Below are 22643 nucleotides of genomic sequence, written 5' to 3'. Positions count from 1 at the left end.
ATTTCCTTTCATAATACAAGCTTTACTGCCTATTTATAAACTTTTCAATGCTTGCAAAAACCTTCCACCAATTCCATATAACCTCATTCCACTCTACGTCGCTTCCCTATCAACTCTATCATAAGCTTTCTCCAGATCCATCAACGCAAGATATCCTCCTTCCAGCCTGCACTTCTAAAATTGTATGCTGTTTTATCCTTAATCCAATTAATTAACAATGCCATACACTTTTCCAACCACACTCAACAAACACCCCTAGAATTACAACACGCATGCACATCTCCCTTACCTTTATATAGCGGAACAATACACACACACATCAAGTCCTTTGACACCATTAACCACATAAACTATACATTAAACAATCTTACCAACCATTCAAGTACAGTCACACTCCCTTCCTCTGACATCTTAGCCCTTACACCATACATACCAGGTGCTTTTCCTGCTCTTATTTCATCTAGTGCTTTCTTCACTTCCTCTCTTTGTAATCTCTCTCTCATTCTCATCTCCCATCACTGGCGCCTCAACACCTGCAGGTTTAAAAATCTATTTATTCTGTTTACCAAGGTACTTACCCAATTTTGGAGGTAGCCGACATGAAAAAAAAAAGTACAAAAGGGAACTTTACCTCTGTTCGCTCCTCCCAGCCTGACGAGGGATTCAGCAGATTTGGTTGGTACTGCTAGGGTGCCACAGCCCACCCTCCCACGTCATCCAACAGCCGAGTTTGGTTGGTACTGCTAGGGTGCCACAGAACTCCCTACCACGTTATCCACCACAAATGAAGCTTTGTATGCTGAATCCCCTACTGCTGCTACTTCAGTGGTCACCAAGGCGATCAGAGGAAGCAGCTAAGCCTACCGCAACAGTCACAATCACTCACCATTCACTCATATTTCTAGCACGCTCCCTTGCCACACTCACATCTATCACCCAAACCTTGGCCTTCCTCTTGTACGTCTCCCATCAACTCTTGCAAACATCACCTTCTTCAGTGGCCAGCCACTTTCCATTCTCTCTACATGGCCAAACCACCTCAACACATTCATATCCACTCTAGCTGCTAAAGCATTTCTTCTGCCCATTCTCATCCTCACTCCTTCATCCCTAACCCTATATAATCTTGATACACTTTCATTCCCCACAACTCCGATCCATACATCACAGTTGGTACAATCACTTTCTCATACAGAACTCTCTTTACATTCATTCCTAACCCTCTATTATTTACCACTCCTTCACTGGCCCCACACTTTACATCCTTCATTCACCCTGACATACATCTGCTTCCACTCCACCATTTGCAGCAACAACAGACCCCAAGTATTTAAACTGATCTACTTCGAGAACTCCATTCACCATGACTTTCAACCTAGTGACACCCTCCCTTCTCGTGCATCTCATAACTTTACTCTTACCCAGATTAACTCTCAACTTCCTTCTCTGACACACACTTCCAAACTCTGTTACTAATCAACCCAGCTTCTCCTGAGTCTGCAACCAGTACAGTATCATCCGCAAATAACTGATTTACCTCCCACTCATGATAACTCGTTTATCAGTTTCAATCCTAAACCAAGCACTTGGGCATTCACCTCTCACACACCTCCATCAACAAATATTTTGAAAACCATAGCAACATCACGCATCTGTCTCAAACCCACTCTCCCTGGAAACCACTCGCTAACTTCATTTCCTATATTAACACATGCTTTACTGCCTGTGTAGAAACTCTTCACCGACTGCAGCAACCTTCCACCAATTCCATAGAACCTCATCCCATTCCATGTCACCTCCCTATCAACTCTATCCTAACTTTTCTCTAGATCCATAAACGCAACATACACCTCTTGCCTTTTGCTAAATATTTCTCGCATATCTGCCTAACTAAAAATCTGATTCATACATCCCCTACCTTTTCTAAAACCACCCTGCACTTGAAAAATTGCATCCTCTGTTTTATCCTTCACCCTATTAATTAGAACTCTAATCAAACACTTTTCCAACTACACTCACTAAACTAATTCCCCTTGAATTGCAACACTCATGCACATCTCCCATACCTTTATATGGTGGTACAATATACGCACACATCCAGTCCACTGGTACCATTAACAACATGAAACATATATTAAACAATCTCATCAACCATTCAAGTACAGTCACTCTCCCTTCCTTTAAGATCTCAGCCCTCATACCATCCATACCTGGTGTTTTTTTTTCTACTCACTTCAACTAGTGTTTTCTTTGTAATCTCTCTCTCTCATTCTCATCTCTCATCACTAGCAGCTCAACACCTGCAACAGCAATTATATCTGCCTCCCTATTATCCTCAACATTTAGTAATTTTTCAAAATATTCAACCCACCTTTTTTTCTTGCAACCTCTACATTCAACAACCTTCCTTTTTCATCTTTTCCTCTCTTCAGTTCTCAAATCACCCTTCCTTACTGTCTTCACTTCTTTCCAAAACTTCTCTTTCTCTTCATATGAACGACCCAATCCCTGACCCCACCTCCAGTTAGCTGCCCTCTTCGCCTCGGCTACCTCATGTTTTACTTCCACATTTTTCTCTCTATACCTTTCTTACCTCTCTACACTATTAGTCTGCAGCCAATCTTCAAATGCCCTCTTTTTTTTCTCTCTCTCTTCCACTTTTATCTTCACTTTCATTCCACCATTCACTATCATTTCTCATACTGCCTCCAATAAACCTTTTGCCACACACATCACTTGCAATACTAGAAAAAATTTCTTAAACAAGCTTCCACTCCTCTAGATTACCAGTTTCTCTTACTTTCACCCTGACATATACAGTTCTAACCTTTATTGATATTCACATTTTACCTCTTGCTTTTTAACTCTCCAACCTTCACTACCTCCCTTTTACATCCTCCACTTTTTTGCTACAACTAATTTTCTTTCAAACAAAACTGATCAGACATACCATTAGCCATACCCCTAAACACACGCACATCTTTCAATTTTCCAAACATCTTTCTAGTTATCAACACATAATCCATTAATGCCATTTCTACCACTCTTACCCATACATACTTATTTTTCTTTTTGAAAAGACGACAACTTATTACTAGCTCTTGCTCAACACACATCTACCAGTCTCTCACCACTATCATTTCTACCTGGTATGTCATACTTCCAAATGACACCTTCTACCTCTCCAACACCCACTCTAGCATTTAAGTCACCCATCACAACTACATAATTCCTTCTACCCACTAGTTAATTCATCCTAGAATTCCTTCCGCTCTTCTTCACTTTTCTCACAACCTGGCCCATACTACTCCACTACTTTATCTGTCATCCATTTATTCAGCAATACAGCCACACCCTCTCTTGCTCTTCCCCTTTCAATCCCAAACACTTTACCAGTCACTTCACCCTTCCCTTTTATCTGTCTCACACAAGGCCAATATATCCTTCTATTCCTAAACATACTTCCAATCTCACATCTTTACACTCTCTATCATACTACAATTAGATACCCCAAAACTAGATTGCAAGGAGCAGTCACTCTCCCCCCCAGCTCCATTTTTTTTTCTTTTTTTTTATATATCTTTCAGGAACAAAATTAAAGGAGGGGGTTCCTAGTCCCCTCGTCCTGTCCCTTTTGGTCGCCTGTTACGACATGCAGGGATACGTTAGCGCTATTCATTTCTTTGAACCTTCCCGGATGTTCCTATTGCTATCTCCCACATGCTGCTGGTGTTGGGATACCAATGAAGGTAGGAGACAGGATGATTTTAAGTAAAAGATATTTTCATCTAGTCTAGATTACTTCCAACAAACCATTGATAAATAGTTTGAAATACAACTCTAGATTGTTTAGTACAGCTATTTAAAATGCCAGACTATAGACTGTCTACATGATACTTTTAATTGATTCCAAATTGATACTTGCAGACACTATGGGGCCTAGAGCCTGGCAATCTTCAAAAGAAAACCAGAATTCTTCATGACAATGTTTAGAGAATACTGACTTGGTATGGCATTGAAATGCTGCTAAAACTCTTAAAAGAGAGATTTCAACAAAAATTAAGGAAAGTAATGGCACTCTTAATATCAAGTACCTTCGGTTTCCAGCCTTTTATTAGACTGGATCTAATTTTTTGCGAGCTTCTGTGACCATACTTCAGACGAGGAATTTCATTACATTTTTGGATTATTAGACTCTAATCTCACAAAAAAATTAGGGACACTACCTCTAATACCTGTAGTTTTGTCCAAATAATACTTAATGGTTCTACTGGACAAAGAAAGACTACACATTCTTAAAAATGACCTGTATTTTTCTTAGCTATACAAACCTGAGTCATTTAAATGGGTTTTACTCCATTGCTGATTGGCTACAACCAGAAATAAAGAAATTGTAAGATTCTGGTAACAGTGTAGAGTAACCAACATCCAACCTGTGCAGGGTAGGAGCAGCTGGGTCAGTGTGACTCACTTCACTTACTCATGGTCAAGAATTGAGGGGCAGATGAGGTGGGAAATTTATATTAAATGACTTGGGTTTTGTATGGCTAAAAAAAGAAAAAAAATTATTTCAAAACAGTTCTACTTTGTTCCTATGTTACATACAAATCATCATCATTTAAATGAGGCATCTTCCTTAGGGCAGAGTTATAAACAGTGGAAGATATAGCATCTGCTCGACCATTTATCCACAGGATAATAATGATAATGGCAATCTCTAACCGGCTTGTAAGAGGCAAGGTCGAGACGTTAGCGTCAAAACTAAAGACGAGTGACTGAGTAACAGCCCCAACAAGTTTGTCAAAATTTATGAATACACTTTTTCTGAAAATTTCATTATGTCCAAACTTAGAAATAGGTCCCAAAGATATTCTTACCTACATAAGGGGTCTTCTATGTTGGTAATTCCAAGGAAGGGATGTTCAGAAGACATAAAGAAAGAAATTGATTCAACTCTCATACACACTAATGCTGAGAATAACTGATGATTGTAACAAAAAGTTGGCCATCCTGCAAAAACAAAAGTCTCAGACTAGTTGTGCAGCCACCACTGGACCCAAGGAGAAAGTACCTAATGATCTGTAGGCGCAGTCTTTTAAACAATGTTCAGTGAAAGTAGTTGGTCTCTTCCACACACTAAGGACTTGAGATACCGAGTGGGTTTTGGGGGAACGAGCTTTGGGAGGGGCACCAGACAGCACTTTTCCCAAAGGTTTAAAAGCTTTAAGTATGACTTCACATAACCAAAAGTTTTTTAGCTGTGATATCTTGAACAGAAAGATTTACCAACAGACAATACACTTTCTTATTGGAGGCTTTTCAATGCTATCTATTTACAATGGCATTTCCCACAATTTTGGGGGGGACGATAACATAAAAAAAAAATTAAAAAAAGGGGGGGTTCTCTTTATTCCTCCTTGCAATTGGTACTGCAAGGTGCCAAAGCCTACCCACCCCCAATCTTCAACCCCAAATGAAGCTTCATATCTAAACTCCCAAACTGCCGCTACCTCAGTGGTCACCATAATTAGACCCGAGGTATCAGCAGGGCCTATCAGATCATCACAATCACTCGCCATTTACTTCTATTCCTAGCACATTCATTTGCCTCTCACATCTATCCTCCTATCACTCAGGTCTTTCTTCACTCCTTTTATCCAGTCAAAAAATTAGCTTTCCTCTTGCACTACTCCCATCAACTCTTGCATTCATCACCTTCTTCAGCAGACGACCATTTTTCATCCTCTCTACTTGACCAAACCACCTCAATACATTTATATCCAATCTAGCTGCTATTCATTCTTGACACCTGTTCTCGCTCTTACAACTTCATTCTTAACCCTACAAAATCAAGATAAAGCAATCATACTCCTCAGACATTTATTTCCTATCTCCCCATCACTTTCATTCCCCAAACTTTGATCCATACATCACAATTGGAACAATCACTTTCTCATACAGAACTTTTTATATTTACTCCTAAAAGTATTTTTTTACCAACCCTTCACTGCCCCTAAAACTTTACATCATTCATTCATTGACATACATCTGCCTCCACTTCAAGTAATTCTCTGTTCAACATGACATTCAATCTAGCACCACTCTCACTTCTTATGCACCTCATAACCTTACTTTTACTCGCAACTTTTTTACCTCGCATACCCTTCCAAACTCTGTCCCTATTCGACACAGCTTCGCCAAGTCTGGAATTAATACTATCAATGCAGGTACTAAACAATCTAAACCAATACTTTCAATACCAAATGATCTAAATACATTGGCTATAATATCTGAAGACAGATCTAATCTTAGATCCTTGAGGACAGTATTAATGATTGATATAAGAAAAAAAACTAAAAATCTAAAAATATTATCCAAGCTATTGCGAGTCATTGACAGACTCCTAGCTTTGCACCAATTAAAATAAAAATTCCATTGTCTTTTGATAAAGATTATTTGTAGACTGTCTTTTAGAACTTGTAAGGCAGTTCAGAGGGCTTCAAAAACACTTTGTTTCCAAAGATACGGTGGATAGTCTCCATGCAGTCAGATGTCGCATGGATGAGTTTGAATGAATTACCTCTGAGATAGGTTGTTTCAAACAGATTGGCTTTGTATGGCGACCTTGAACACTACAACAACAATAGGCAGAGCTCTGTAGACCAATCCCTGTGGCCAGAAGCTATTCATAGAGATCCTGAACTTATTTAACATCTACCAAACCATGGAAAATGGTGGGAATAAGCAAGGAGCACTTGATTCACAAGAGTACCACCAAAATATCTAGACAAACATCTCAGTACATAAGGGATCAGCAGAAGTTTGGACTTCAATACATTATTGATAAGAGAGATATAAACCTCACAAATTCTAGGTGTCTAAAAGCTTGGATAGAAATATGGGAGTGCTGTTTCACTGTTGAAGAAGTTTGGTAAATACTGTACCGTGCATTAAAACCACTAGTTATCACTCGAAGAGTAGGCTTAGGGTTTGAAACGGTAGATTAGGTCCGAAATATTTTTCTGAATCGAGAACTATATGGATCTCTGAGGTACCACATAAGGAATTATTGGCCTTAAATTCCTAATATAATACAAAATAACTCGATAGGCTGTAGTAAAGACAAAGCCTGTAGTGGTAGCAGTGTCATGATTCACTCTAAAATCAATGTGCATAGCCTTCTCTGCTATAAAAAAAAATCCTTCTGAAAGACTAGAATTAACTGCAAAAGGATTTAAATAACACTTTCGGGATCATTAGGCACTCCCTCAACAGCAAATGGTAAATTGACTTGCAAACCCTGAATACAAAGGTTTTTGATTTATTAATTATAACGATAAGCTTAAAGGAGAGCATTATGAAGAAATTTATAACACAGTTAGGTAACAGACTAGGCTCATATGTCAAAATATCTTTGAGGCACCAAAGACTCAAGAAAACTAAAATTAGCAGTTATTCTTTGTAATATTGAAGTAATAACAATTCAACAAATCTTATTCAGAATGTAAAGGGGGAATTGAGAAATATATATAGTACTGTATAGTTTTAGACAGCAGTTTCTGAATGCAGTACTTTGAAAAAAAAAAAAAAAAAAGGTGCATGTGAAAAGAATTTAAAAGAAAATTAAAAATGACAAATTCGAAGATAATTTGTATTTTTCCTAACCATACAAACCTTAGCTATTTACAAAGGGTATTACTTTTAGCGTAGCTGAAATGGCGAGCCATTAGAATTTAACGAGGGTGTATTACCCCCGCGCTAGTTAGCGGGGGGGTAGGGGAGTGGTAGCTAGCTACCCCTCCTCCCCCTCACACACAGGTGAATACTCACTTTCACTTAGAGGTAGGACTTGTCTTGGGGGACAGGGCTGGCGGGCAAATATGTGTAAATAGCTAAGGTTTGTATGGTTAGGAAAAATACAAATTATCTTCGAATTTGTCATTTGTTCCGTAACCGAAATACAAACCACGCTATTTACAAAGGGTGACTTATCCCTTAGGAAGGGTGGAAAGTCCCCAGCCATACTGGCTTTGGCTTTACCCGGGGACTCAGAATCCGAGTGAGTCGCACTCGAGAAAAGGAGTCCCTGCACCTCACAAGTTCCTTGCACCGCAAGGAACCATGTGGCCTACGTAAGCTTGTGTGTGAAGGAAGAAGTGTGACCCGTCTTAGGCAGTTGACCTGGAGTTCCAGAAGGAACTCTGGGTTAGGACGTTCCCAATACCACCTCGTCAGGGTATGGGGGACGCGACAGTATTGACTCAATACTCGGAACACAAGGAAGCATGGTTTACCTGCAGAGGTTCGAGGTCAGCTATGCAGAGACCAGGATGCTGCTTCCCCGTAGAGGGGATGATGAAGAAAGAAGTAAGGGCCAGACATACTTCTTTCGTTCATGCAGACTAAAACCTGATAACAATGCCCTCAACCTTCTGCTACCTGTCCAAAAAGGAGCCTGAGGTTAGACCAGCTGTTGTGTAGCCACCACAGAGCGATAGAAAACGTATCGAGACTCCTGTGGGTCACGCCCTGCAGGAAGCGGGCTGCGAAGGTCATCAGACGCTTCCAGACTCCAGCTTGTAGCACCTGCGTCACAGAGTAGTATTACTCGAAGGCGAGGGACGTTGCGATGTATCCAACATCGTGCTGTAGGGCGACGTGACGGGGGAGGGTCTGAAGACAGGTCGAGATGAATGTCCTTGAGTCCGGGCTGAAGAGGTATACTGGTGACTCTCCCCCCATGTCCTCCTTGTGTTCCCAAATCGGCTGCAACTGAGGCCAAACTGCAGCTGTTCCCAGCGCTAACCTCTCGATTCCTGTACTGGCAAGAAAGAGAAGGTCTTGGGACATCAGACACAGAATGGAGACTCAAAATCTTGAATGAATCGGACCGAAGGGTCGGGACCCTCAGATTCTGAGTCTAGCCAACAACTCAGGAGCGAGCCTGAATGTTGCCTTCCCCTCTTCCTTAGAAAGGGGGGGGGGAGTAGTAAGAGACCAAGAAGATTGCTTACACACTGGCCGTGGCCAGAGTGAGCAGAAGACCCCAGGCGGAATACAATCCGAGGCCTGTCGTAAAAGGGTCTTGAGAAGATCTCTTAAAGGACTAAAAGTCCGAGCCATGCTCCAAGTTGGAGGTCTTCCTCCGACTAGGGCAGGGACGATCGTAGCTTCGCATGAGCGAGAATAGATCCAGCGGGCAGGAAAAAGTTATTCCTTTAAGCCTGAAGGTCAGGGAAAGGCTGAGCGACAGGCTTCATTGCCAAGAGCGGAAAGGAGTTTCCTCCCGCCGAAAGGCAATAAGACCGTTATTGCTGGAGAAGAGGCCTCACGGGAAGAGGTATATCTCCCACGGCACCAACCACCTTAGACTCTTCACTTTGCCTGGGAGACCCCTGTGGATGACTATCGCAGATGACGCGACCTCCGTACCGCGACTGTAGCGGGTTGTCTCTTCTAGAGGAGGAAGCGTAGTGTCTCCAGGCATGAAGCCGAAGCGACGCCCCGGTTCGGGAGAGATGTCGCAGTGTGGTTGCTTGAGTAGCCTGCGCCGTGGGAGAAGCTCTCCCGGGAGTTCCGTCAGGGGAAGCAGAGGGTCCAGAAACCGTTCTGCGCATAGTCCCAGTGGAGCTCTCCCATTGAAAGGTTGACAGACAACCTGGTTTTGTTGAGACCCATTGTCCGCAGACAAAAAGGAGGGAAGACGCAGGCGTCGAAGTTGTCCCACCATCACCGGAATGCATCTTGCCAGAGTCTCGGGGTCTGAGACTGGGGGGAAAACTAGCGGAAGCTTGAGGTTCCAAGCTGTCGCGATCAGGTCCCCCAGATCAGCACTTGCTGGTTACCCAAGGTCAAAGACCCCTAGGTACACTCTCTCTATGAGGCTCTGCTTGGATAGTCTGAGAGAAACATTCCCCTGCCTGGAATGAGAGAGCCGATGGTGGAATTGAGAGAATCTCAATCATCCCGGTATCTCTACTGCAAGATGTGAAGGTGTGAAAATGCGTCCCCTGCTGGTTAGCATGAAGTCGACACGCAACGGGGCGACTTGGCAGGAGCGGTAGGACTGAAGAGGGGCCAGACTAAGGCCCTTAAGCCTGCCTGAATGATGGAGAGGTATCCTTCAGGTCTTGACCATAGGCCTGGACCGGAACATGCCCCCCCCCCTTTCCTTTGACGAGTCCGAGAACCGCATCAAGAATGTGGGGAAAGGACGAGAATATCCACTACCATCAAGAGGCTCCATAGGTCAACACCCATTGCAGGTTTAATAGTTCCGCTGGTCCCATAGGGCCAGGGAGTCCGGTTAAACATTGCCTGAAGCCACCGGAACTTGGATCGCCCCACATGGAACTTATCCTGAGGCGACCGTTCGGACTATAAACGGGTCAATGAGGAAAGAAGAACTAGGAAACGTTCCAAGGTAGGGCTGAAAACTCTGCTTGACTGAGAACAGGTACTGCGACTCTCCTCAGTCTTGCCACAGTCAACCGAAAGGAAGGCTCGGAGGATGTGGTAACAGAATCTGGCGTCCCCAGGTGGTCACCCATCCAAGTGCCGACGTTGCTTAACCTCGCTGGACGGACGAGAAGCGGGGTTTCCAACGTGGTAAGGCGGTTGACTCAATATCATGGCCAGATACTCCAGATGTTGAGGCAGAGGAAGAGAAGGCTCCAAGCAAAATACCATGAGCCCACACTCATGGTCAGCATTCGGAAGCTTTTCCCGGCGCTGAAGAAGGTCGAAACCCGAGCCTACCGGAGTTGACCAGCCCTCCAAACAGCAGAGGAGGCGGAAGTCTGCACCTGAGCGGCCAAGAGGAAGGCAGGGAGAGTTCTCTGGGGAAACAAACCTGCTATGCCACGGCGGGATAGCCACACTGCATCATAAGCAGGAATACTTGCAGTTTAGGCTGAATTCGACGAGCACCCTGGAAGATGGATGGAATGGAAACTGAAAGTACCCGTCCTTCCGATCCAGGGTTAAAGGAGTCCTGTCGCCTCGTTACCAGTCTGATCGATTCTGCTGGTCTACGCTGGCCGAAGTTTGTTCGACAAACTTGATCAGGGCTGAGAGGTCGACTATGGACATCCCCTCTCAGATCCTTCCTTACAAGAAAGGATCGACTGAGGGGGCCGGGGGTGAAGCCGTCGATGATCCTAAGGAAGACCTTCGCCTAAGGTATGGATCATTCTGCCCAACCGGGCAACTCTGCTGATGCTATGGCATAGAGGTTCAGAGACACTGAATTCGCTGACAGAGACGGCAGGCGCGATATCCTTGGCTACTCACAGAGATTGTGCGGGAATGGGCATCGGGAAGCTGTCATTCGGATGAGTAACCTTAAGCATCCTCCCAGCGAAAAAACCTGCAATCCTAGAGTTCGTGAACTCCTTTTAGGACTATGCCCCCCCGGGGGAGTCTCCCGTGCCATCTGTTCCTGACAGGAGGAAACTGCAATTGGACACCTTGTCCCAGTTGTCGTAGCCGATAACTTAGGCCGACGTGGTTGAAAGAAAAGGGAGCTGGAGCCCTGCAGAGTCTGGAAGAAAGCGCCTTGGAGGAGTGAAACCGGAAGTCGATTTACTCCGCACAGCAGATGTTTAAGTCTCTGTCCTTGGGCAAAGACAAAACTCTTCTCAAGGATGGAAGGGTGTCTGAGGTCGTTGACCTCCACAGATGAGACACCCGAAGGAAGCCTTCAGTCAGTGCGTCCAGATGGTAAAACATCGAGCTTGTCCGCAAGTAGATACTTAACGACGAAAGGCCAAGGTGCCTGAGCTCGAGAGGAGGAAAGTACCCTTGATCTTCCTGTAGCTTCCTTGAACCAAACCTCGGGCCGTAACCGAGGAGGGAAAGAACCTGGTAAGCTCCCAGAGGAAGAGGTAAGCAGTCACCCCTTGTCCGATGGAGAAATCTTCAACGGAAAGCCCCCCCGCCAAAAATCCTTCCAGGGCGGGAGAAGGAGAGAGTACTCGTGCAGGAGAGGGGACCCTCGAGACCGACCTCTTGGGAACCAACTTCGCCCTGGGGGAAGTCACCACGAAGTCCACTCCTCTCTTTCTCTTCAGCTTAGGAGAGACAGCCGCTGGTTTGTTATCCTGGCCGGTGAGTGCTGGTTTCATAACCCTCATTAACGCCCGTGCCAGCGGATCAAACCATGTCTGCTGCTCCAAGGACACAGAGTCCGAAATCCTCGCTAAGGTGAAAGGGATCGGGCGATCCTTTGGAGAGGACACGACGGTTCCTGCCTGAAAAGAAGGTGGGAAGAATGCTGTACTGACCTGTCTTCGTCCTGCACTACCAACCTGTGCTTGGATGGAGGTGATCCCGAGTGCCGCCTAGGAGCACGCGTCCCTGCTGCTACCACCGGCTGTGGAATTCGCCGCGAACTATGGTCGCGCGAGGGCGAACGGTCGCGCAAAGGCGAATGGTCGCGCGGGCGCACAGGCGAGTGGTCGCGCGGGCGCGCAGGCGAGCAGTCGCGCGGGCGCGCAGGCGAGCGGTCGCGCGGGCGCGCCGGCGAGCGGTCGCGCGGGCGCGCCGGCGAGCGATCGCGCGGGCGCGCCGGCGAGCGCGCAGGCGAGCGATCGCGCGGGCGCGCAGGCGAGCGATCGCGCGGGCGCGCAGGCGAATGGGCGTGACGGCGAGGGATCGTGCTGCCGCGTAGGTGAAGAAGATCGCTGGCGGTAAGCGATGGCGAGCAGCATGTGTAGGTGAATGATCGCGTGATAGGGTGCGATGGTGATCAGCATCCGCAAGAGGGCGAGCGTTCAGGGTTGTGCGATGAGGAGCAGCATGCGTAAGCGGGCTATCGTGCAGGGTTGTGCGATGGCGAGCAGCATGCGCAGGTGAATGATCGCGTGAAAGGGTGCGATGGTGATCAGCATCTGCAGGAGGGCGATCGTTCAGGGTTGTGCGATGAGGAGCAGCATGCGTAAGCGGGCAATCGTTCAGGGTTGTGCGATGAGGAGCAGCATGCGTAAGCGGGCAATCGTTCAGGGTTGTGCGATGAGGAGCAGCATGCGTAAGCGGGCTATCGTGCAGGGTTGTGCGATGGCGAGCAGCATGCGCAGGTGAATGATCGCGTGAAAGGGTGCGATGGTGATCAGCATCTGCAGGAGGGCGATCGTTCAGGGTTGTGCGATGAGGAGCAGCATGCGTAAGCGGGCTATCGTTCAGGGTTGTGCGATGGCGAGCAGCATGCGCAGGTGAATGATCGCGTGAAAGGGTGCGATGGTGATCAGCATCTGCAGGAGGGCGATCGTTCAGGGTGGTGCGATGAGGAGCAGCATGCGTAAGCGGCCAATCGTTCAGGGTTGTGCGATGGCGAGCAGCATGCGCAGGTGAATGATCGCGTGAAAGGGTGCGATGGTGATCAGCATCTGCAGGAGGGCGATCGTTCAGGGTGGTGCGATGAGGAGCAGCATGCGTAAGCGGGCAATCGTTCAGGGTTGTGCGATGGCGAGCAGCGTGCGCAGGTGAATGATCGCGTGAAAGGGTGCGATGGTGATCAGCATCTGCAGGAGGGCGATCGTTCAGGGTGGTGCGATGAGGAGCAGCATGCGTAAGCGGGCAATCGTTCAGGGTCGCGCGATGGCGATCAGCATCCGCAGTTGGGGGTCGCGCGATGGCGATCAGCATCTGCAGTTGAGGGTCGCGCGATGGCAGTCAGCATCTGCAGTTGAGGGTCGCGCGATGGCGGTCAGCATCTGCAGTTGAGGGTCGCGCGATGGCGGTCAGCATCTGCAGTTGAGGGTCGCGCGATGGCGGTCAGCATCTGCAGTTGAGGGTCGCGCGATGGCGGTCAGAATCTGCAGTTGAGGGTCGCGCGATGGCGGTCAGCATCTGCAGTTGAGGGTCGCGCGATGGCGGTCAGCATCTGCAGTTGAGGGTCGCGCGATGGCGATCAGCATCCGCAGTTGAGCTAGTAGCTGGCGAACCATGTTCCTTCAGAAGTGTTGGAGAACGTTGGCGTGCCAGCTGTAACACACGTGGGAGATCTGGAGATCGCTGGCGAGCTGATGATCGCTGACGAGCTGACGATCGCTGGCGAGCTGATGATCGCTGACGAGCTGATGATCGCTGACGAGCTGATGATCGCTGACGAGCAGAAGGCTACGCGTGGAAGCCTGCGCAAAGAAGAAGAGTCCTTGACCCCGACCTGAACCGAAGTTCTAGATCGCGAGGGCGAACGTGGGCGCACAGGGCACGTAACAGGAACCACAGGGAAGATCATCTTGAAAGCGCTGACGAACAGGAGAGCGCTGACGAACAGGAGAGCGCTGACGAACAGAAGGGCGCGCAGGGAAACCCTGACACGCAAGGGAAGAACCCCCGTGGGGGCAACCCTTTGCCCCGAAGGGATCGTTGTCCGCCGGGAGACTGATGTCCGTCGGAAGACCGCTGTCCGTCGGGAAGACCGTTGTCCGTCGGGAAGACCGTTGCCCGTCGGAAGACGAGATTAGACTGCTGTCCATCTGCACCAAGACGGAAGATCGAGAAAAGAAGTTGTAGGCTGCAAACGGAGATTCAAAAAGGCGCCTCAAGCACCCTTATAGGGAGATGAGAGGCCCTTACGACGAGGCGGACGGAGGGCCTTACGGCGAGGGAGGCCAACAGCAACAGCAACAGAAGAAACCTCCGAAGAGGAGTCTCTATGAGTGTACTCTCTCGCGAACGAAAGAGAAACACTTCGTGGAAGAGACTGGTCAGCCAGTGACCTAAGAGGGGCAATCCTCCGAAGAGGAGCTCCTGCAGTTGCCCAGCCCCTTGAGCGAAACTGCAGGTGCGACCGCTCAGCACCAAGAGCATAGTCGCACGAAAAAAAGGCAAGAGAAGAACCCCCCAAAAGAGGAAAAGCTCAAGCCTGGACAGGAAAAAACTTCCCTCGGAAGGAAAGTTATCCGCCCAAGGAGGCAAGCCTCCTGACTGTTCTAAAATGAACTGGAGAGCTGTCCGTCGACACGGGAGTACTACCAGTAGAAGGAGACACGCCCCTGACGACAATACAAGGGGGGAGGCAGCAACAGCCGAATCCCCAGGACTCAACCAGACAGCTCACACCGTTGCTATATTACAGAAACGAACTAGATCGGTAACTGTAAAAAAATAAAACAAATAATATTAGTACACATTCATTCCCCGGGAAGGCTCCGAAGAGGAATCCCGAGGAAAAGGAACAAGAATTACACAACAGGCACGTGCCCTCACAACCACTTACACTCGCGGAAGGAGAGCTGTAACCAAAACAGAATTATAACAATTATAATTATGTAACTATGTAATTATGTAATTTAAAAATGAATGAACACTAAAGAAAAAACGAAAACCCCGAAAGGAATCGTTCTACAAGCTGAAAAATTAACAACTACAATTAGATTCATAAACTAATTGAGACAAAATGTACGGCGTAGCAACCCCACCCACACGGGAAGGAAGCTACAAGGGCGTAGTAAAACATAGTAAAAGGGTGAACGACCTCAAGAGAGAGAGAGAGAGAAAGACCGAAGTCAAACTCGATCGCAACCCATAAAATTAGGCCGTGGTGGCCTAACTGCCGAGGCCTCCACGTAGATATCGTACACTACACACACACATCTGAAAAGGAAACTTACTTATTTCTATACTCAAATATATATACAAACATGAAAACATGTTTACATATATATTGAGTAAAAGAAAAGTAAGCGATTAAGTAAAGACAAAACAGACAATGGCTGCCAAGCGAGGACCAAGACAGAGACGTCTGTCACAGTCCGAGCCAAAAGTGAAAGTGGGTATTCACCTGTGTGTGAGGGGGAGGAGGGGTAGCTAGCTACCACTCCCCTACCCCCCCGCTAACTAGCGCGGGGGTAATACACCCTCGTTAAATTCTAATGGCTCGCCATTTCAGCTACGCTAAAAGTAATACCCTTTGTAAATAGCGTGGTTTGTATTTCGGTTACGGAACAAAGACAGTTTTATCTGCAAGATTTTACTCTATGCTTGATTCTAAAACTTATGCCTTATAAATGGCATGTTAGTGCTGTGCATATGCTAAGGTTCAGGGATGAAAGGCTAAGCGTCTAAGCAATGGCTCCTCTAGAGTAATAACAATAGATCATTACGAGTATTACACTTTTATTATCTTTAAATATATTTCTTCGCTGAATATTAAGAACCAAAAATAAACTTTAAATCTCTTTCATAGTAAGGCTCGCAAGGGTAATAAAGGCATGAGTGTTTGTATCTAGTCAATTAAAGTAAACCTGTGATGAGCTGGTGGCTGAGCTTGCTAGCAACGAAAAATGCATGGTCACCAAAAACACCCATGAACCCAATGCAAATGATTGATTTTAGTTGAAACTTGGTTTACCACATTGAGATTTAAGAGAATCACATAAGCCACACTATCCACTTATGTATTACAAGTTTTTTAAGATAGGTCTTACTTTAGCGCGTGGAGGGATACTGGAATCCAGACACCCACTCAGACTTCTGCCTCAAAATCTAGTGATCTAATAGAGCGACTAAACTCAAGTTTTTTTTATGAGGTGCATTTGCACTGACTCGCAGCGGTGCCCTTTTAGCTCGGAATAGTTTCCAGCTATCTGATTGGTTAGAAGTATCTTGTCCAACCAATCAACGATCAGGAAACTTTTCCGAGCGAAAAGGGCACCCCTGCGAGTCGGTGCAAATCTGCCTCACTAAAACAAATTGACTATAGGATTATGGCAATGCAAGGGTTTAGTAGTAAAATGGTCTAAAGTAACTGAAGAATATGAGGCTCAGCAAAAGGCTGTGAATCTGTACTGCGCAAAAAGCCTTCAGAACCCTTACTGAAAGAAATCCTATTAACACTACGCTCAAAGTGAGGTTAGGTTTGGCAACAGGGAAGTTATGATCAGAATTTCTTCCTTTAAGAGACTATTTACTGGACTTCGGATTTAAACAAAGAAAGCTAGTGATGTCACAAACTTTTGAAGCTCATCATTATCAATATTGGCTAGTTATGTGAATTATCTAAAGGTGAAGGCATGCTATAACCGTCACCATTTCCGGTATAATCAACGACTCACTTTTCCTGGATTTTCCCCTGCTAAATGCAAGTTCCCTTAATGGCCTCAAAATCTTAACTTGATCAGCAATCACTGAAACATACTTTCCATGAGGGATCGTGAGGCAAGCACACACTTCATGTTTATTTTAATAAACAATATTGCCCTTGGCACGATACACAAAGAGAATGCAAATCATGATCTCAGAAACAATTCCCTTTAACACTTCACAGAAATTGCTAACAAAACACTGAGAAGACATCTTAATGTGCAGCAATAGTGAACACTCTTGTAAAAGTCTGAACTAAACTGTGACAGCGGAGAAACAGAAAGGGCACATCATTTCTGGACTTCTTACCACTTACTGCTAGCATTTCCCATTCCTTTACTAAGGGCATGTGCTTATTAAAGGGAAAAAAATGGAAATATTAAAAAATATTTCGGGTAATTCTCAATTGAAAAAAAAAAGTTTCCGGGTAATTGTCAATTAAACCGAGCTTCTAGAAAAGAACTAATATGAACATCAGGGGAGGTTCATAGAAATGATGACTATCTCACTCTCTAAATTACACTAACTGCAAAAATATATTTATTCAATTACTGTATACAATATATTTACAATGGTAGAAGTTTATAGTGTATTTATTAAATCAAAAATTACAAATTTGGAAATAATTTGTATTTTTCCCTAATACAAACCAGTAGTTATTTATATGGACATTCTTTTGGTGAAGCTGAAAAGTAGCCATTAGACTTTTAATGTGAGGTGGTAACCCTACCTAAACACTGCAGAGAGGGTAGTTGGGGGTTCCCAGCCACCTATATCTACTCACAGGTGATGGAGGGATAATTTATATAAATAAATACAGGTTTGTATTAGTTAGGGATACAGTAAATAAAAATTATTTCCAAATGTCATTTGTTCCTACACAAAAGAAACTTGTTATCTATATGGATGACTCACCCTTAGGTGGATAGTAAGTCTGATTACTAGCTTAGTCACTGACACGGGTATCCCTAGTACAGTATTAGACTGTATCAGAGGAAAACCTTGCCACCTCACTTATCAATACAAAGTAAGAATGACAGCGGCCTGAACAACTTAATTGGTTGTGAGAGATAGCATATGAACGTCTAAGTAAGAATATTCCAAGTTTAAATAGGAATATTGCACATACAGTATATGTATAGATGTTTCCCAATGCTTACCTCACGGGATGCATTGGGGACGTGTACAAATATATTACAATAAAAGACTATACTAAATTACACAAGGGAAATGATTATTACCTGCAAAGGTTAAAGCCCACTTGCAGTAGGACCCATGGCGCTGCTCCCCAAGAGAGAGGAAGATAAAGAAAGGAAAAGAACCAGACACTTTCATTCACCCCAGACTTAACCCGGGTAACCAATGCCTTCAACCATCTGCTACTTGTCCAACAAGGGGCCTGAGGTATTCTTAAACCATTTGCTGCGCAACCACCACAGGACAGAGAACGTAGTCTTCTCTGGGTCATGTCTTGAAGATAGTGGGTGGTGAAGGTCGTCTGACTCTTCCATACGCCCGGTTGTAACACTTGCAACACAGAAAAATTGCGATTAAATCCCAGAGACGCACTGATGCCCCTGACATCATGAGATCTAGGTCTTCGAGCTGGAGGAGGATCAGGATTCAGAGCAGAGTCTATAACTTTGCGAATTTATGAAGAAATGGTGTTCTTGGCGACCCTCCTATTAATTCTACCCGAGATAACGAATAGGGCTGACAGCTGGCACCAAGTTGCTGCAGCGCATTCAAAATAGTATCTCAAATTCCTCACTGTGCATGTAACAATTGATCTGGGTAATTGGTTAAAGAACGTAGTGTAGACTCTTCATCTGAAAGGGCCCGAATTTAGGGTTCAGTCCCCCCGAATTTATAGTCTTTGCAGTAAACTCATAGACGAAGCTGTGTCACTTTCTCCATTTCCCTTGAATGGGCAACGTCGTATGAGAGACCGTGAAGTTCACTAATTCTCTCTGCCGAAGCTAAAGCGAGTAGGGACACCGTCTTCAAAGTGAGGTTACGGTCTGTTGCATGGTGTAATGGTTCATAAGGAAGGCCTTTTAAGGATCTCAAAATGCGAACCACATTCCAAGGAGGAGGTCTTATCTCCGATTGGGGGAAAGTGATCTCATAACTCCGTATGAGTAAAGAAATCTCCAAAAAAGAGGAAAGATCTACTCCATAGGTAGTAGATTGGCCAAGGCACCAGCCACCTGTTGAGATAATACCGCTAGAGTTATTGGGTCCTTTGACTGGCCAGACAGTACAACATTTGATCCCTCTCTCTCGTTAAGGCTCAGTTCATCTTTGCTGACACACACAGAATAGTCTGGCCTACTCTATACACATTCTGTTCTTTCCTCATACACTTGACAATGCAGATTACCAAAAAATTCTTCTTCTCTCAAGAGGTTAATTACTGCACTGTAATTGTTCAGTGGTTACTTTCCTCTTGTTAAGAGTAAAAGAGACACTCTAGCTTTGGTAAGCAACTCTTCTAGGAGGACACTCCAAAATCAAACCTTGTTCTCTAGTCTTGGGTAGTGCCATAGCCAAGGTCTTTCACTGTCTTGGGTTAGAAATCTCTTGCTTGGAGGTACACTCGAGCACACTATACCATCTTGTTTGTCTTCCTCTTGTGATTTTGAAGTTTTTATACTCTTATTATATTCAAGTTTTTATAGTTTATATTTGAAAGATTTATTTTAATGTTATCATTGTTCTTAAACTTCTCTTGTATTTTTTCCTTTTTTCCTTTCCTCACTTGGGCTTATAACATCCGGCTTTTCCAACTATGGTTGTAGCTTTGCAATAATAGTAACAATAATAATAATAATAATAATAATAATAATAATAATAATAATAATAATAACAATAATAATAATAATAATAATAACAATAATAATAATAATAATAATAATAAAGGCTGAGCGATAGTCTTTCACCGCTGAGATCAGAGTTTTTCCTCTCGAAGGTACAGAAGAAACTCTGCTATTATTGGAATAGTGGCATCGAGGGGAGAGATACCTCTTCCACGACACCAACCACAGAAGACAGTCCACTTTGTCTGATACACCGAGGCAGAAGATTTCCGCCAGTATCCTGACATTCTTTTCACAACTTGTTATGAAAAACCTCTGAGGGAGGAGACGATGGATAGTCGCCAGGCGTGAAGCGGAAGAGACGAGACGGCCTTGTGAAAGATGTTGAGTAGATCTGGTAGTGGGGGTAGTTCTCTTGGGAGATCTACTACGAGTTAAAAAAGGTCCAGGAACCATTCAGCATGATACCATAGCAGGGCTATGAGGGTCATCATTAAGTTGTTAAATGCTCTGGTCTTTTTGAGCATTTTTCTCATCATACAGAACAGAGGAAAGGCGCACACTTCCATGCTATCCCACCGTTGTTGGATTGCATCCTGTCATAGAGCCTGATGGTCCGGGACTGGAGAGCAGTACAAAGGGACCCTAAAGTTCTGGGACGTCGCAAACAAGTCCACAGCAGGAGAACCCCAAAAAGTCAGGACTTGTTGGCTATCAGAGGATTCAAAGACCATTGGAAGCCCCTATCTGAGTCGGCCTGCTCAAGCTGTCCGCGAGCACATTCCTCTTGACGGGAATGAAGCGAGCTGATAGGGACACCAAATGTTCTTCTGCCCATCGTAGAATCTCTACTGCAAGATGGCATACGGGATGCGAAAAGGTACCACCTAGCTTGTTCATGTAAGCCACCACTGAAGTGCTGTCGCTCATTAACACTACTGAGTGACCCGCAAGCAAGGGATGGAACTGATGGAGAGCCAGAAAGGCTGCTCTCATCTCTAAGAGATTTATGTGCTGGTACCTTTCGGACTCAGACCGAAGGCCTGAAACTGTGTGATGCTGCAAGTGGGACCCCCATCCTTCTTTTGATGCGTCTGTGTAGAGAAGCAAGTCCAGAGTAGGGACGACAAGATCTAGCCCTTTGCGGTTTTCCTCTGCCACTCACCATTGCAGATCCGTCACTTGGTCTTGTTCTATAGGAACTAAGGTGTCCGGGGAGCCAGCGTGATGGCTCCATACAGATCCTAGCTGCCATTGCAGGGATATCATCCTGAGGCAGCTGTTGGAAACAAGACCAATCAGGGAGGTTAGATGGCCTATGAGGCACAGCCACTGTCGGGCTGGAAGATTTTAGTCTCAGGAAAGGTCTTGCCACTTCTCCCACCCTATGTACACTTTCGTCTGATGGAAAGACTTTTTGCAGGTTGGTGTCTATAATCATAAAGAGATAAACCAGTCTCTGAGATGGAAGCAGTGATGACTTCTTGTGATTCATCACAATCCCCAGCCCCTGACAAAGCTCAAGAAGCACGTCTCGGTGATGAAGGAAGGTCATCTCCGAGTCTGCTAGTCAGAGCCAGTCGTTGAGGTATCTTAGGAGACGAATGCCATTCTTGTGAGCCCAAATGAAACTAGGGCGAACACCCTGGTAAAGACCCGAGGTGCTGTTGCGAGACCGAGGCAGAGAACTTTGAACTGGTAAAGTTTGTTCTTGTTTATGAATCAGAAATACTTATTTGAAGAAGGATGGATTGGGATCTGGAAGTATGCGTCCTGAAGATCCAATGTGTGTCTACCTCGTGATCATGAGCTTTTAGCTCGAGAATGAGAGTGCCGAGACCGTGATGACCTGCGGTCTCTGTGATAATCCTCGGATCGGTGCGAATGACGTCCTAAGGGTGATTATCCAGAGGAAACGAGGAGGAGGTATGTCTCGACCAGGCGATCAGTGTGGCAAGCAGATAAAGTACTGGCCACTTGAAGATCATCACTCCTAACATCTGCTGCAGGTGGAGACACGAGGCTGCGAGTTAGGTGACAATGTAGTCACAGGATGGTGAGAGGACTCGTTGAAAGCAGGAGGCTGTTACAGTGGCAGGCAAGAATGTTCATCTCATCCACGCATGGAAGAGCCAGGAAAGGCTAATGATGTTGGAAGCCGCTGACGAAGGATCTCTCTGAGCCCCACGATGAAGGAGTTACAACAACGCTTCCTTCGAAGGGGGAGCAGAAACCTCGAGACTACCACAACTGCAACACATCTGCACGAGAAAAGGGCTCCACGGTGGCTGGAGGTGATGGAACTTCACTAGGGGAATGAACAACCCCTCATGTACCCCAGGGTTGCCAAGGAGTAAATTGGTCTACGCTCCTACTGGATCACCTGCTAGAAGAAGGTTAAGCGAGGAGGAGCTTTGGAGAGAGATCAAGGAGTGCATAAAGAAGCCCAAGGTTTTTTTGCCCCAGAGGAGAACCTGGGGCAAAAAGATCTCACTTGGCTTTCTTCTCCCTACGACCCCCAAATTTCTCCCACTGGGAGGCATGCCACTCCCTACAGTCGTCACAGGGCAAACCCTGTTCGCAGCGGCCCCCACACATCGGGCAGATGGAGAGCGGGTCGGTATCATCCCACAACATAGTGCCGCAATGCCAACCTTCCCGACCAGGACAGGTACGCACGGGAGCGTCTAAGAGAAACAAAGTCACACCTGCAAGAGAAAAAAGATGAACGTAAAG

General features: G+C 45.6%; 1 protein-coding gene across 1 annotated transcript in view; it reads right to left on the bottom strand.

The window, feature by feature from the left end:
• The window catches only part of LOC137624481 (uncharacterized), a 123987-nt gene that overhangs the window by 12712 nt on the left and 88632 nt on the right, over positions 1 to 22643 (bottom strand). The gene's annotated exons all lie outside the window — the stretch shown is intronic.

The sequence above is a fragment of the Palaemon carinicauda genome, chromosome 31 (assembly GCF_036898095.1).
Source record: "Palaemon carinicauda isolate YSFRI2023 chromosome 31, ASM3689809v2, whole genome shotgun sequence".
In the NCBI taxonomy this organism is placed as follows: Eukaryota; Metazoa; Arthropoda; class Malacostraca; order Decapoda; family Palaemonidae; genus Palaemon; species Palaemon carinicauda.
The sequence above is the reverse complement of the archived record's forward strand: the minus strand, read 5'-3'. Positions and strand labels throughout refer to the sequence as shown.